Here is a 13,312-nt window from a genome sequence, read left to right as displayed (position 1 = left end):
AAAACATTTTTATTTGGTTGAATTGGCGAAAGACATATAAAAGTTCAGAACAAGTAAAACCCTCTTTTGTTCATTAACTGAAAAATCTTAAGGTAGCAGGGTACACTTTCGAATTTTGGCCCCTGTCAATATTTGTTATAAAAAGAACATCGTGATTTTGGATGTGTGTAAATTAAGGTGAGAGATAATGATTATTAATTCTTTAGAAAATTTATACAGCCGATACATGTAAAATTCTGATGTCAGTTGGAAAACTAACTGCTGGTAGCTTTGTATGATCAATGAGACACCATTTCGCGGAAAAATTCAATTCACGGAAGGGTTCTGTGCTTGTTGATTGATACTCAGGAACATTTTCGTTATTTTCTGAAAAAACGAGCTGGATGGGCCCCCATTCCGTTTATGTCCTGACGTTCAGTAAGGACTATTAAATTAAGAAATGCAATAAAATTGGACATTGTTCTTGCAGCGGGATCATTGTAGACTGTTCAAAAGGTGCAAAATTGATGATTTTGGCACGCTATTTTTCATGGATGATGTAAACCTTTCGCTTTGATAACTTTCTTTATTCTTGTATGAGAATCCATTTCTTGCCATTAATTAAAAGCACAAAACATGCACGCAATTTATAAAACGGCCACCCAAATTTTGCTCATAGGGGAAGTGCAATATTGCGACTCGCTACATGTAAGACCGTCCGTGCCCAAAATTTTCGCATCTAAGTGTACCTTGCTACCTATATACATTAATATAATATTTTATCATTTAAATAAAGTATTAGTGTATCACACACCTACGAATAAAAAAAATATGTACAGTATCGAAAACCTGTCACGTGACTTGCTCCATGTCCCACACGCGAAAAAAAATTAAGCATACTAAATAAAAGTTAAGACTTACCCTAAGTTCAAGATTTTGACACTTGTGACCGGAAATTACCATCTTCTTTCTTAGCTTACATCTTGAAATCGTGCTAGTGTCGTATAATGACTTTAAGAATTCCTTTTACTTATTAGATAAGCATTATTCATCTTGTTTTTCGGTCAAGTTATAAGTCACACACAACCGAATTTCGGAATGCTACTTAAACTAATTTCAGCACTTGGTCATATGAGAAAGTGACAGGTCATGATATCTCGCCCAGGTTAACTACCCTCTGTCCACGTCATGATTGTTGTTTTTGTTCAGTTACTAATTGTTTTGACAGGCTGACTAAATAGGAATTATGACATGTTTATTTTCTAATGGTCATTTGCGTGTGTGCTCCGAGAAAAACATTTTAGTCATCCGATAGACAGTTTTCCTTAAATACAGCATACTTTGAGGCAGAGCTTTAGTATCATTCTGGTACTCAGTTAGGTTAGATGCGTATGTTCGATACTGGCAAAATGAATAAGTTAGGTTAGCGCCGAGGCAATTAACGTTGAAGAATAGAAGTTCTGTAAATAACTGAGGAAATGTTAGTGAACTATGTTAGTGAATTATGAAGAAAGATAGTTAGATAAAGACCGAGGCAATTAACGTTGAAGTAATTATGTCGAAGAATAGAAGTTCTGTTAATAACTGAGAAAATGTTAGTGAACTATGTTAGAGAATTATGAAGAAAGACATTGATTATCTTAGAACTTAGTACAATATTAAATAGTAGTTATCATACAGAACAGAGTTGTTATTGTTGTAGTTAGAATAGTGAACTTAAGTAACGGTTACATCGCACTTTCACCAGCTTGAAAGTAGATGTGCAAGTTTTGTCAATCGTAATGAAGCAGACATTCTATCGCTCTAAATTGTCACTCAAGTTTCTAAATGATCATATTATTCCGATAGATAAACTTTAGAAATGATACTGGAAATACTGGCATTAATATTCCAAAAGCTAGTATAACGTGGCGAATAGGAAATAAAGTCACCATAATATCGGTTCTTTGGAAAATTGACATATTATTTCTTAGAAATTAGGGGGACAAGGGGCTGAAAACACGCAAATGCCATAAATCTGCGTTGATACAAGAGCGAAAAACGTCATTAAAATTGATACAAGAGCGAAAAACGTCATTAAAATCCAATTATGAGAATACTAGGGAAGTCTAGACCCGAAGTAGTGCATATGATTAGTACGTCATCTGACGACATTTTAAGAACACGTGCATTTATGTATACGGTGATAACTGTTGGTAAGGTGTCTGCTTCAGATTACTTTAAAAAAAAACAACTATACGTAAGTTCTAACTCAACAAAATACATTGTACTGATTATGCTTAATTGCCCTTTAACTAAATATAGGTGTTCTGTAGCATTTCACGCCTGATCAATAAAAGTGCCATACGACATAACAAATTTAATCTAAAAATCAACTAACCCTTCATTCCTTTATCGTCCGTGTTATCATCTGAGGAAGCAGTTGGAGTTGTTTGGACATTTCACAAGTCGGCTAAAGATAATCGCATGCAACACAGAGATCTGAAAGAAATAAAGGATAAATAAAAAATGTATCGTTTGTTAATTTGCTAAATATGGGTGTTCTGTAGCATTTTATACAAATATATACCATAGATTAGATACTTCAGTCAATCTTACTGATTGTTCAAGTAGAGCTAGCAGCCGATAGTTTCTGTTTTGAATTTGACTCAAATTTTGAGCCGCTATATAATGTCATTTGAATGTTTTTGAGAAGTTTTACTAATAGCGAGTTCAAAGAATCGAGCTTTACGGTAACGCAAGTATAGATCTTTTTACAGAGACCTATTACCCAAGCAACGAGAGACAATTTTCTCGCATGCGCAATCTATGTAGGGCAAAAAGACTTGACCGCTAAATAGAAAATACGTTAGAGTTATATTGTATTTTAATCTATTCGATCAATAATGAATTTATTTTATAGTAATATCCACCACAAGAAAAAGAAAATAGCTTTACAAAACCGCACCTGGTATACTTTAACTAATGCGTATTATCATGGGTGGTTTTGGATTTATAAACTTTTTTCAGCAATTTTAATCTCGACAAATTTAGTTTAAGAAAAAAAGAAGATATTTTCAATGAATTTATAAAGTAATTATGAAGCTTTTATTTTATTTTCTAACATGATCTCACAGAACTTACCACCTGGTAATAACCTTACATGATACTTTCAATATAATTTAAAGTCGAAGCTAAAAAACAAAATATTCAATTAAAGAAGTTCAGCCTTCGATTTTGTATCCAATTATACTCAAATGGGGATCAGTTCATTCCGTGTTCAAAAGATATTTATCATCTTAAAATTGTTATTTTTTATTTCTATTGATGTTTTGAATTCGAAAGTTTTTATTTGACAATATCAAAGTAGTTCGGATGGTGAATGCAGCGGTTAGATTTAATAGAGAGGGGGCGGGTAGCGGGGAGGGTGTTCTACACTTACATTCTTTATCTGTTGTTAACCCTTGCCCTGCCTTTTCTATAATGTTCTATCAATCTTTCAATTTGGACAGTACTATTAACTGTTAAAAGGGGTGCTTACCAAAACGATGCTGACTAAATGACGAACAGTGCCGATCATGATCAGACTGCACGGATGTGCAGGCTGATCATGATTTACACTGGTCGCAAAGGCAGACTCAGTCGTGTCCAGCATGATAAGATTAAACGATGCTCTATTGTTTGTGGAATTCATAATTATTTTATTAATTTACGGGTAATGACTTCTGCGCACGATACATTTTCGATATGAAAATGATCCAGCATGTAAACATTAGAGATACAAAAAGAGAGAGATTTATTTTAGACTCCGCTACGTGATATGTATGCCGTACAATAAAAAAAACAACAACATAGTGGCTTTTCGACCAGCATGGCTCCAGACCAGGCGGATGCGCAGGCTGGTCTGGATCCATGCTGGTCACAAAGCTACTATGTTGGTTTTCGCATGGCGAGGCTCAATATTTTTAATCCGAGTGCGTTTTTTATGACATTGTTGACCGAAGGCATTAAAGACACTGATTCTGGTATGCCTGGTATGTGGCCTATGGGAATGATAAGGTATGCGTATTGGTGGTAATGGCCAATACACATGCCTGGACCATTGATAGACTTGCTTCTGTTTATCATAATAAGCTACTGTATAGCTACCGTGCAGTAAATAAATTGCAGGTGATATTTCTCACCTTTATAGCAAATCAGTTCTCACCTTTATAACGAGTTTAGAAAGCTTGATTGAATTAGGGCTAAATAAACAAAGTGATAAGATACAACAGTGTTTTTATCATATTTTAAATAAATCCAGTTTTCTAACAATTACATCTCATCATTGCTGTATTTTATCAAAAATATAAAAAATGCATTCAGGCACAAAGCTTTTAGAAATAATAAATTATATGTATTTTGAACAATGATATATCTTTATTGCTGGAATTATTATACATAAAAGAAACATTATTTAGACAACCCAAGGGGAATTATGCATTTTAATATATAAAATCCTTCTGTCCATATTCCTTTTTTATCTATTAAAATGCAACTGAACGCTTCTTTAAATAGTATCTAATAAAATCCAGCAATTATCTTTTTCTGGTTTTATTTTGTTACTTTTGATAAAAAGATCATAATCATTGAATAAACAAACTTGTAATTTCTCTTTAAATAAATATTAAGTTTTAAATAATTATTTTATTGTTGAGGAGTGAGAATTGCTTTGCTATAAGTGTTATAATTAATTGGCCGGGAAATTATTCAACATGACTGAGCAATCAAAATTAGTATATTATCAATTAAAATGATTTTGTGTACATTCAGAAAAAAAAACACTCCAATCAATAAAATGCAAAACACAGGAAATAACCATTTTATCTGTAGGCAATAAATTTATGATTCTCTGACAATAATTAGGCTACATGTCAAGTCTACCGGGGTTTTATGGACACTTATAAGAGTGGACCAGACGAGTGTATATCAAAATCCCCTTGATCAAAATCCCCTCCACTGAAAAATGACTGGGTGTTACAAAATCCCCTTTACACATTTGCAAGGGGTATCATAATCCCCTCTGTGATTAACATTATAGATATATAGATATCAGTGCTCCAAATTATATTATGTTTGCTTAAGGCATTGTATTTAGGTGCTTTATGCAATAGACTTTTAAGTTGTATATAGTTGTATTTGAACTTGATGAAATAAGTAAAAATCACAGAGGGGATTATGATACCCCCTGCAAAAGTATGAAGGGGATTTTGTAACACCCTGTCATTTTTCAGTGTAGGGGATTTTGATCAAGGGGATTTTGATTGTCTCCCGGACCAGACAGGATCTTGTATATTGGGGATTAAAAAGTCTGGTATTTGGTGGGAGGGGCGGGGGGGGGGGGGGGGGGGGGGGGGGTCATTTATATAGGAGATTTTCTTTGCCTCATCAAAGTCATATGCTTCAGTAAATTTTATGATCCGCTCTAATTAGGGGACACTCTCGAAATAAAGTTAGGGTCTTGATTACGTAAGTGACCTATGTATTATCAGTCAACTGCATAACAGTTACGTAATGATTTCCTGTTTATTACTTAAAACAGTAACTTTAGTGACATGAAGCCGCGACCCCTATGTATCTAGAGGCCATTCAGGTCGGAGAAAAATATATGCAACAACCATTCGAAGTTGTGGAAAAAATAGATACAATGAAAGAAAATATGTGAATAGATTCTCGCGAATTCTTTTGAGTAGTGAATAGTTTCTTTGTTACATATAACTGACATGTATATTTTTTAGCTAAATCTGATTTCTTTGAGCTCGTTTTGAGACCTTTCTTATTTCATATTATTCACTCTATGTTTATAGTACTAACCATAATTTAAAGATTTTGATTCTTGCAAGTCGCATCTGTGTCCGGAAATTACGTTTACCATCTGTTTACTACGCATTATCTTGTAGACGTGCATTCACCGTCCCGACATCAGGCGTCTTTATGAACCGACATACCTGAAATGATCAAGTGTGTGAAGTTGGCGAGAAGTTCGACATTCGACATTGAACATTCTATCTCACAACGACATTGGACATTTGAAGCGTGAAGTTGGCAATAATTTAAAATTTCGACATTGAACATTCGATCTCAGAACGACATTGGACATTCGATACCAGAACGACATTGGACATTCGATTTCAGAACGACATTCGACATTCGATACCAGATCGACATTGAACATTCGATTTCAGAAGGACATTCGACATTCGATACCAGATCGACATTGGACATTCGATTTCAGAACGACATTGGACATTCGAATCCAGAACGACATTGAACATTCGATTTCAAAACGACATTGGACATTTAATACCAGATCGACATTTGACATTCGATTTCAGAACGACATTCGACATTCGATACCAGAACGACATTGGACAGTTGATACCAGATCTATATTCGACATTCGATTTCAGAACGACATTGGACATTCGATTTCAGAACGACATTGGACATTCGATTTCAGAACGACATTGGACATTCGATACCAGAACGACATTGGACATTCGATTTCAGAACGACATTGTACATTCTATTTCAGAACGACATTGGACATTCGATTTCAGACCGACATTCGACATTCGATACCAGAACGACATTCGACATTCGATTTCAGAACGACATTGGACATTCAATTTGAAAACGACATTCGACATTCGATTCCAGAACGACATTCGACATTCGATTTCAGAACGACATTGGACATTCAATTTCAGAACGACATTCGACATCAGAACGACATTGGACATTCGCATCTAGAACGACATTGAACATTCGATTTCAGAACGACATTCGACATTCGATACTAGATCGACATTGGACATTCGATTTCAGAACGACATTGGACATTCAATTTCAGAACGACATTGGACATTCGACATCAGAACGACATTGGACATTCGCATCTAGAACGACATTGAACATTTGATTTCAGAACGACATTCGACATTCGATACCAGATCGACATTGGACATTCGATTTCAGAACGACATTGGACATTCGATACAAGAACGACATTGGACATTCGATTTCAGAACGACATTGTACATTCTATTTCAGAACGACATTGGACATTCGATTTCAGACCGACATTCGACATTCGATACCAGAACGACATTTGACATTCGATTTCAGAACGACATTGGACATTCAATTTGAAAACGACATTCGACATTCGATACCAGAACGACATTCGACATTCGATTTCAGAACGACATTGGACATTCAATTTCAGAACGACATTCGACATCAGAACGACATTCGACATCAGAACGACATTGGACATTCGCATCTAGAACGACATTGAACATTCGATTTCAGAACGACATTCGACATTCGATACCAGATCGACATTGGACATTCGATTTTAGAACGACATTCGACATTCGATTCCAGAACGACATTGGACATTCGATACCAGAACGACATTGGACATTCGATTTCAGAACGACATTGGACATTCGAGCATAGAATGACATTGGACATTCGAACCCAGAACGACATTGGACATTCGAATCCAAAACGACATTGGACATTCGAACCTAGAACGACATTGGACATTCGAATACAGAACGACATTAGACATACGAACCCAGAACGACATTGGACATTCGAATCCAAAACGTTATTGGACATTCGAACCCAGAACGACATTGGACATTCGAATCCAGAACGACATTAGACATACGAACCCAGAACGACATTGGACATTCGAATCCAAAACGACATTGGACATTCGAACCTACAACGACATTGGACATTCGAATCCAGAACGACATTAGAGATACGAACCCAGAACGACATTGGACATTCGAATCCAAAACGACCTTTTTAGTGTCAGTTAACACCGATTCCTGAAAGTCTATGAGTGCTCCTGAAAGTGTCACAGACTGTTTAAAATGATTTAAAAAGTAACAGGAACTACTTGGTTAGTGTTATCACTCCTGGCACCAGTTCTTGAAACTCTGCGAGTCCTCCTAATCTGTCGAAGACCGTTCAGAATCTTTTGAAAGGACACGTGGATTGCTGGGTCGGTGTTTTCTACCTTGGCACCGATTCCTGAAAGTTTGTGAGTGCTCCTGAAAGTGTCGCAGACCATTCTAAATGATTGAAAAAGAAACATGGACTATAGTTACGATTTTTTCTCCCTTGCAACCGTTTCCTGAAAGTCTGCGAGTCCTCCTGAAAGTGTCGTAGACCATTCTAAATGATTGAAAAATAAACACGGACTATTGTGACGATGTTTTCTCCCTTGGCACCGTTTCCTGAAAGTCTGAGAGTCCTCCTGAAAGGGTCACAGACCGTTTATAATCGGTTGAATTGATACAGAGGCTAATGGGACATTGTTTTCTACCTTTGCATCTATTCCTGAAAGTCTGCGAGTGTTCCTTGAAGTGTCGCAGACCGTTTTTAATGATTAAAAATGAAACAAGAACTACTTGGTTAGTGTTAATTCTTTTGGTACCGGTTCTTGAAAGTCTTCGAGTCCTCCTGAAAATGTCACAGACCGTTCTTAATGGCTTGAAATGATAGTTCTTGTGAACTTCCAAAAGAAACAAGAACTATCATTTCAACCCATTAAGAACGGTCTGTGACATTTTCAGGAGGACTTGCAGACTTTCAGGAAACGGTTCCAAGGGAGAAAAAATCGTCACAATAGTCCGTGTTTCTTTTTCAATCATTTAGAATGGTCTGCGACACTTTCAGGAGGACTCTCAGACTTTCAGCAAACGGTGCCAAGGGAGAAAACATCATCACAATAGTCCGTGTTTCTTTTTCAATCATTTAGAATGGTCTACGACACTTACAGGAGCACTCGCAGATTTTCAGGATACGGTTCCAAGGGAGAAAACATCGTCACAATAGTCCATGTTTCTTTTTTAATCATTTAGAATGGTTTGCGACACTTTCAGGAGCACTCGCAGACTTTCAGGAAACGGTGCCAAGGGAAAAACATCGTCATAATAGTCCGTGTTTCTTTTTCAATCATTTAGAATGGTCTACGACACTTCCATGAGCACTCATAGACTTTCAGGAAACGGTTCCAAGGGATAAAACATCGTCAAAATAGCCCATGTTTCTTTTTAAGTAATTTAGAATGGTCTACGACACTTTCAGGAGGACTCGCAGACTTTCAGGAAACGGTTCCAAGGGAGAAAAAATCGTCACAATAATCCATGTTTCTTTTTCAATCATTTAGAATGGTCTGCGACACTTTCAGGAGCACTCGCAAACTTTCAGGAATCGGTGCCAAGATAGAAAACACCGACTCAGCAATCCACGTGTCCTTTCAAACCATTCAGAACGGTCTTCGATACATAAGGAGGAATCGCAGACTTTCAAGAACTGGTGCCAGGAGTGATAACACTAACCAAGTAGTTCCTGTTTCTTTTTAAATCATCTTAAATGGTCTGAGACAATTTCAGGAGCACTCATAGACTTTCAGGAATCGGTGCCAACTGACACTACTAATGTCTTTTTCTATTCGAATGTCCAATGTCGTTCTGGGTTCGTGTGTCCAATGTCTTTCTGGATTCGAATGTCCAATGTCGTTTTGGGTTTATATCGTTCTAGGTTCGAATGTCCAATGTCGTTCTAGGTTCGAATGTCCAATGTCGTTCTGAAATCGAATGTCGAATGTCGTTCTGGTATCGAATGTCGTTCTGAAATCGAATGTCCAATGTCGATCTGGTATCAAATGTCCAATGTCGTTCTTAAATCGAATGTCCAATGTCGTTCTGAAATCGAATGTCCAATGTCATTCTGAAATCGAATGTCCAATGTCGTTCTGGTATCGAATGTCCAATGTCGTTCTGGATTCGAATGTCCAATGTCGTTCTAAAATTGAATGTCCAATTTCGTTCTGGATTCGAATGTCTAATGTCGTTCTAAAATTGAATGTCCAATGTCGTTCTGGATTCGAATGTCTAATGTCGTTCTAAAACTGAATGTCCAATGTCTTTCTGGTATCGAAAGTCCAATGTCATTCTGAGATCGAATGTTCAATGTCGAAAGTTTAACTTATTGCCAACTTCACGCTTCAAATGTCCAATGTCGTTCTGAGATCGAATGTTCAATGTCGAATGTCGAACTTCTCGCCAACTTCACACACTTGAAATGATCACAATTTATCGGGAACTTAAAAACGTTTACTCACTGTTCGAATGCATTTAAATTGATAAATTTTGTCCAAAAAAAAAAACAAAAAAAAAAAACTGAAGCAAACGTAAGGATTTGCGATGACCAAAATGTGTTTGTTTATTTATTTTTGTGGATTCTCTTAATTGATTCCGCCGAAATAATGAATAAATAACCTCAGAAACGCTACAAGACATTGTTGCGTTACAATGCCGCCACAGACGCTACCACGTTTATATTATGTTTATTAACCAAACAAAATTAAGCAGAATTTATAGATGTCATCTTGAAATCATGTGATTTAAGCATTAATTTTTCATTCATAAGCTAACTTTTAACCGTTTAAACGGCAAATATTTCAATTAGCTTATAAAGAAAATGACATTGAAGCCGTCGAAAACCCCGTTACCATAATTATATAAAAATGTAGCTGTTTAAAAGTGAAAGAAAATGCGTTACAATGGAAACACCAGCCGTGCTACATAAATTATGACAGAATTATCAAATTCGCAGACTTCGAATAATAAAACATAAGACAGATGAAAAGGGTTACAACAGGTGGTTTGTGTTAAATATTAATATTTTTCATCTTCTTTCACTTTAAAATACCTTAGAGGGTTATGTACTTCAAACCTGGAGGAAGATTTTACTTGTAGAGGCAAAGAAACATTTAATTACACGAAGTACAATGAATTCGATTATCATGAATCTACCATTTTGACAAGGTATAATTCATCTTTAAAATATATATACATGTAAATATGCATGTATATCCAGGGTGTATCTAAAATTATTCTTTTAAAGCAATAACGAATCAACTAAACATGTTCGGCGAAAGAAAAATAGCAGCTTTAAAAATATCATTAAAGCAACACTTCAGGTCCCAATTTCACGAAAATACTTAAGTAATTGCTTAGCTAAGTGTGTTATTTGAAACGCTTGTTTTTGCATTTTATGCATCTTCAGTGTTGACTTTTTCATCTTTATCAGACACGTACATGTCTATTTCCTAGATCAAAACACAACAATTCTGAAAGTTCGTTATCTCGTGCTTAAATAGAAATATCGTATTTGCGTGACTGAAATAAGTAATGGAGACAAGTACTACTAACCATAGTTTAATTTAAATAGCTATAAATACATATGTACATTGGTATAGAAAAAAAATCAACATTAGATAACAACAGCAATAGCATAATCTTAAAATAACAGACTTAACTATGTAATTACTTAAGTTTTTCTTGTGAAATTGGGGCCTGGTGAATGTTTTTCAACATATTCATTTCTAAAAAGTTTGTGAAAATAGTCGATAATTATTCGTGAAAATACAAGAAGAATGTAAAATGTCTGCATTATTTAAAGAGTTGCAACGGTAAACTACCTTCTTCCCAAGATGGGCCGTATATTATGATTCCGAACGCACAATCACACATAACGGATTAAAAAACAGCACAATAGATGATGAACTGTAAAATTAATGTTCAAGTTAAATACTATAAAATGTCTGTTCTGTACTTTTTTAATCCTGTTTCTCCGTTCTGCTACGTTTATAAAGCTTCTCAAAATACAATGAATATGCAACAAACGGTTAAAAACTACAAACCTGCATTAAGTCCTTAATCAGAGTCTGTATGTTCTCTCGCACTAATCCGATTTAAAGTGGCTATGTCATGACAGCGGGGCATTTATGACCTGCGCAGTTCGGACTGGTGTTAGATGAGCCACAGAGTGTGTATGACATTTTTATTACATTGTTACGTCATATGATAGATAAGGTTTTAAAGTCCATTGAGACTCTTATCTAATTAATCTAATAATTAACTGATACGGTATAAGGAATATTTGTCTTAAATATTTCTCATTGTGTGGACATCAGATGCAATATTTTAGCTAACACACAAGTTTAGTGTGAAAAAAGATAAAAACATACAACTTACATTAATCACTCTCGACACCTCATTCCTGATTGAATCCACCGCCAAGATGGTATGAGAGAATGAGGCCAGTTTCCCTTTTAATGCTAAGCGCCAAGCAAGAGAACTACGGGTACCATTTCCACGTCTTTTGTGGCCGGGGATCAACCCACGGCCTCCTGTCATCGAAGTGGTCGATGCGCATTAAGGTGTTGAAACTAGAAAATAATAAATGGGGAATCGATCCAACCGGAGCGACGAAAATCCGGATCGATCCCTTTACAGTAACATACGGTATATACTGAATGAGATATCTATCGAAGGAATTAAAAAAAGTGTTCTTCGGACACGTGCACAGAGCGTCTGACTTCGGATTTTTGGAAGAATACGCTTTTTCCTTGTGCGTAATAAGCGTCCATATAACTTGTCCGAACCTCAATGTCTTGCGCATCAGTACAAGCATGGGCAGTATTTTTTATTACCAGATATACATTTAAATCCCTATTGAGGCAGTGCCTTGTTTCATATTATTTTTTATATATGCATACTGCCATACTAATGTCAAGAGTTTAGGGTGATGGTTTTCCGGGCTTAATTTTGTATAAGCCATATATCTTCCAAAATCAGGGTGATCACAGAAGACCTCAGTTTCTGTCGAGACTTTGAATGAGCCATTTTTACGTAGAGTAGTTTCCCTTGGCGTAAATGCCACAAAGGACCGTACATACCAGAAAGAAGAAAGGCCAGAAACAACTAAATTATCCGTTTAAGATGCCAAGTAATTAATCGGTCAGGGAAAAGTGAAGTCGGCGATCGCGCTCATAAATGCAACGCCGACGATTATTCGATTGTCGCCGATTGTCGGCCCATCACTGTTATGTAGTGCTATTGCAGTTTTCGGAAGTAATTTGTCTTTTTATCTAAGATACATTTACTCGACACATTCTACAAAATATCTTGAATACAAGTGTATTTCTTTCAATGTATGTACCATGAAATTTGATCAGATAAGTTTTATTTTTCCGGGCTGTAAAATTTGGAGATGAAATTTGAAATATAGATTATCAAACAGAGGACTCGAACCCACAACCCCGAGATTGATGGATAACCGGTTTGTCCCCGCAGCTACTTGCACATGCGGTATTTTGTTTATCATCAAGAAATGTTAACACTATTTAGGTTCGGACACCGAGAATTAAATTTCGGAAATGTACGGAATATTCATGAGTGCCCTGTCAATACTTACGGACAATATCCACTATTTACTATCC

The 13,312-nt window shown here is 36.1% G+C and overlaps 1 long non-coding RNA gene across 1 annotated transcript; it reads right to left on the bottom strand.

The window, feature by feature from the left end:
• Window positions 1-5,773: 5,773 nt before the first annotated feature.
• Window positions 5,774-12,391, bottom strand: LOC128550458 (uncharacterized). The gene is made up of 2 exons (XR_008368303.1): window positions 11,732-12,391; window positions 5,774-5,945 (listed from the first exon to the last, which is right to left on the bottom strand). It is a non-coding gene; the product is annotated as an uncharacterized LOC128550458 (long non-coding RNA).
• Window positions 12,392-13,312: the final 921 nt, after the last annotated feature.

Source organism: Mercenaria mercenaria, chromosome 18 (genome assembly GCF_021730395.1).
Source record: "Mercenaria mercenaria strain notata chromosome 18, MADL_Memer_1, whole genome shotgun sequence".
Taxonomy (NCBI): Eukaryota; Metazoa; Mollusca; class Bivalvia; order Venerida; family Veneridae; genus Mercenaria; species Mercenaria mercenaria.
Note: the sequence above shows the minus strand (reverse complement) of the source record. Positions and strands in the feature narration are given on the sequence as shown.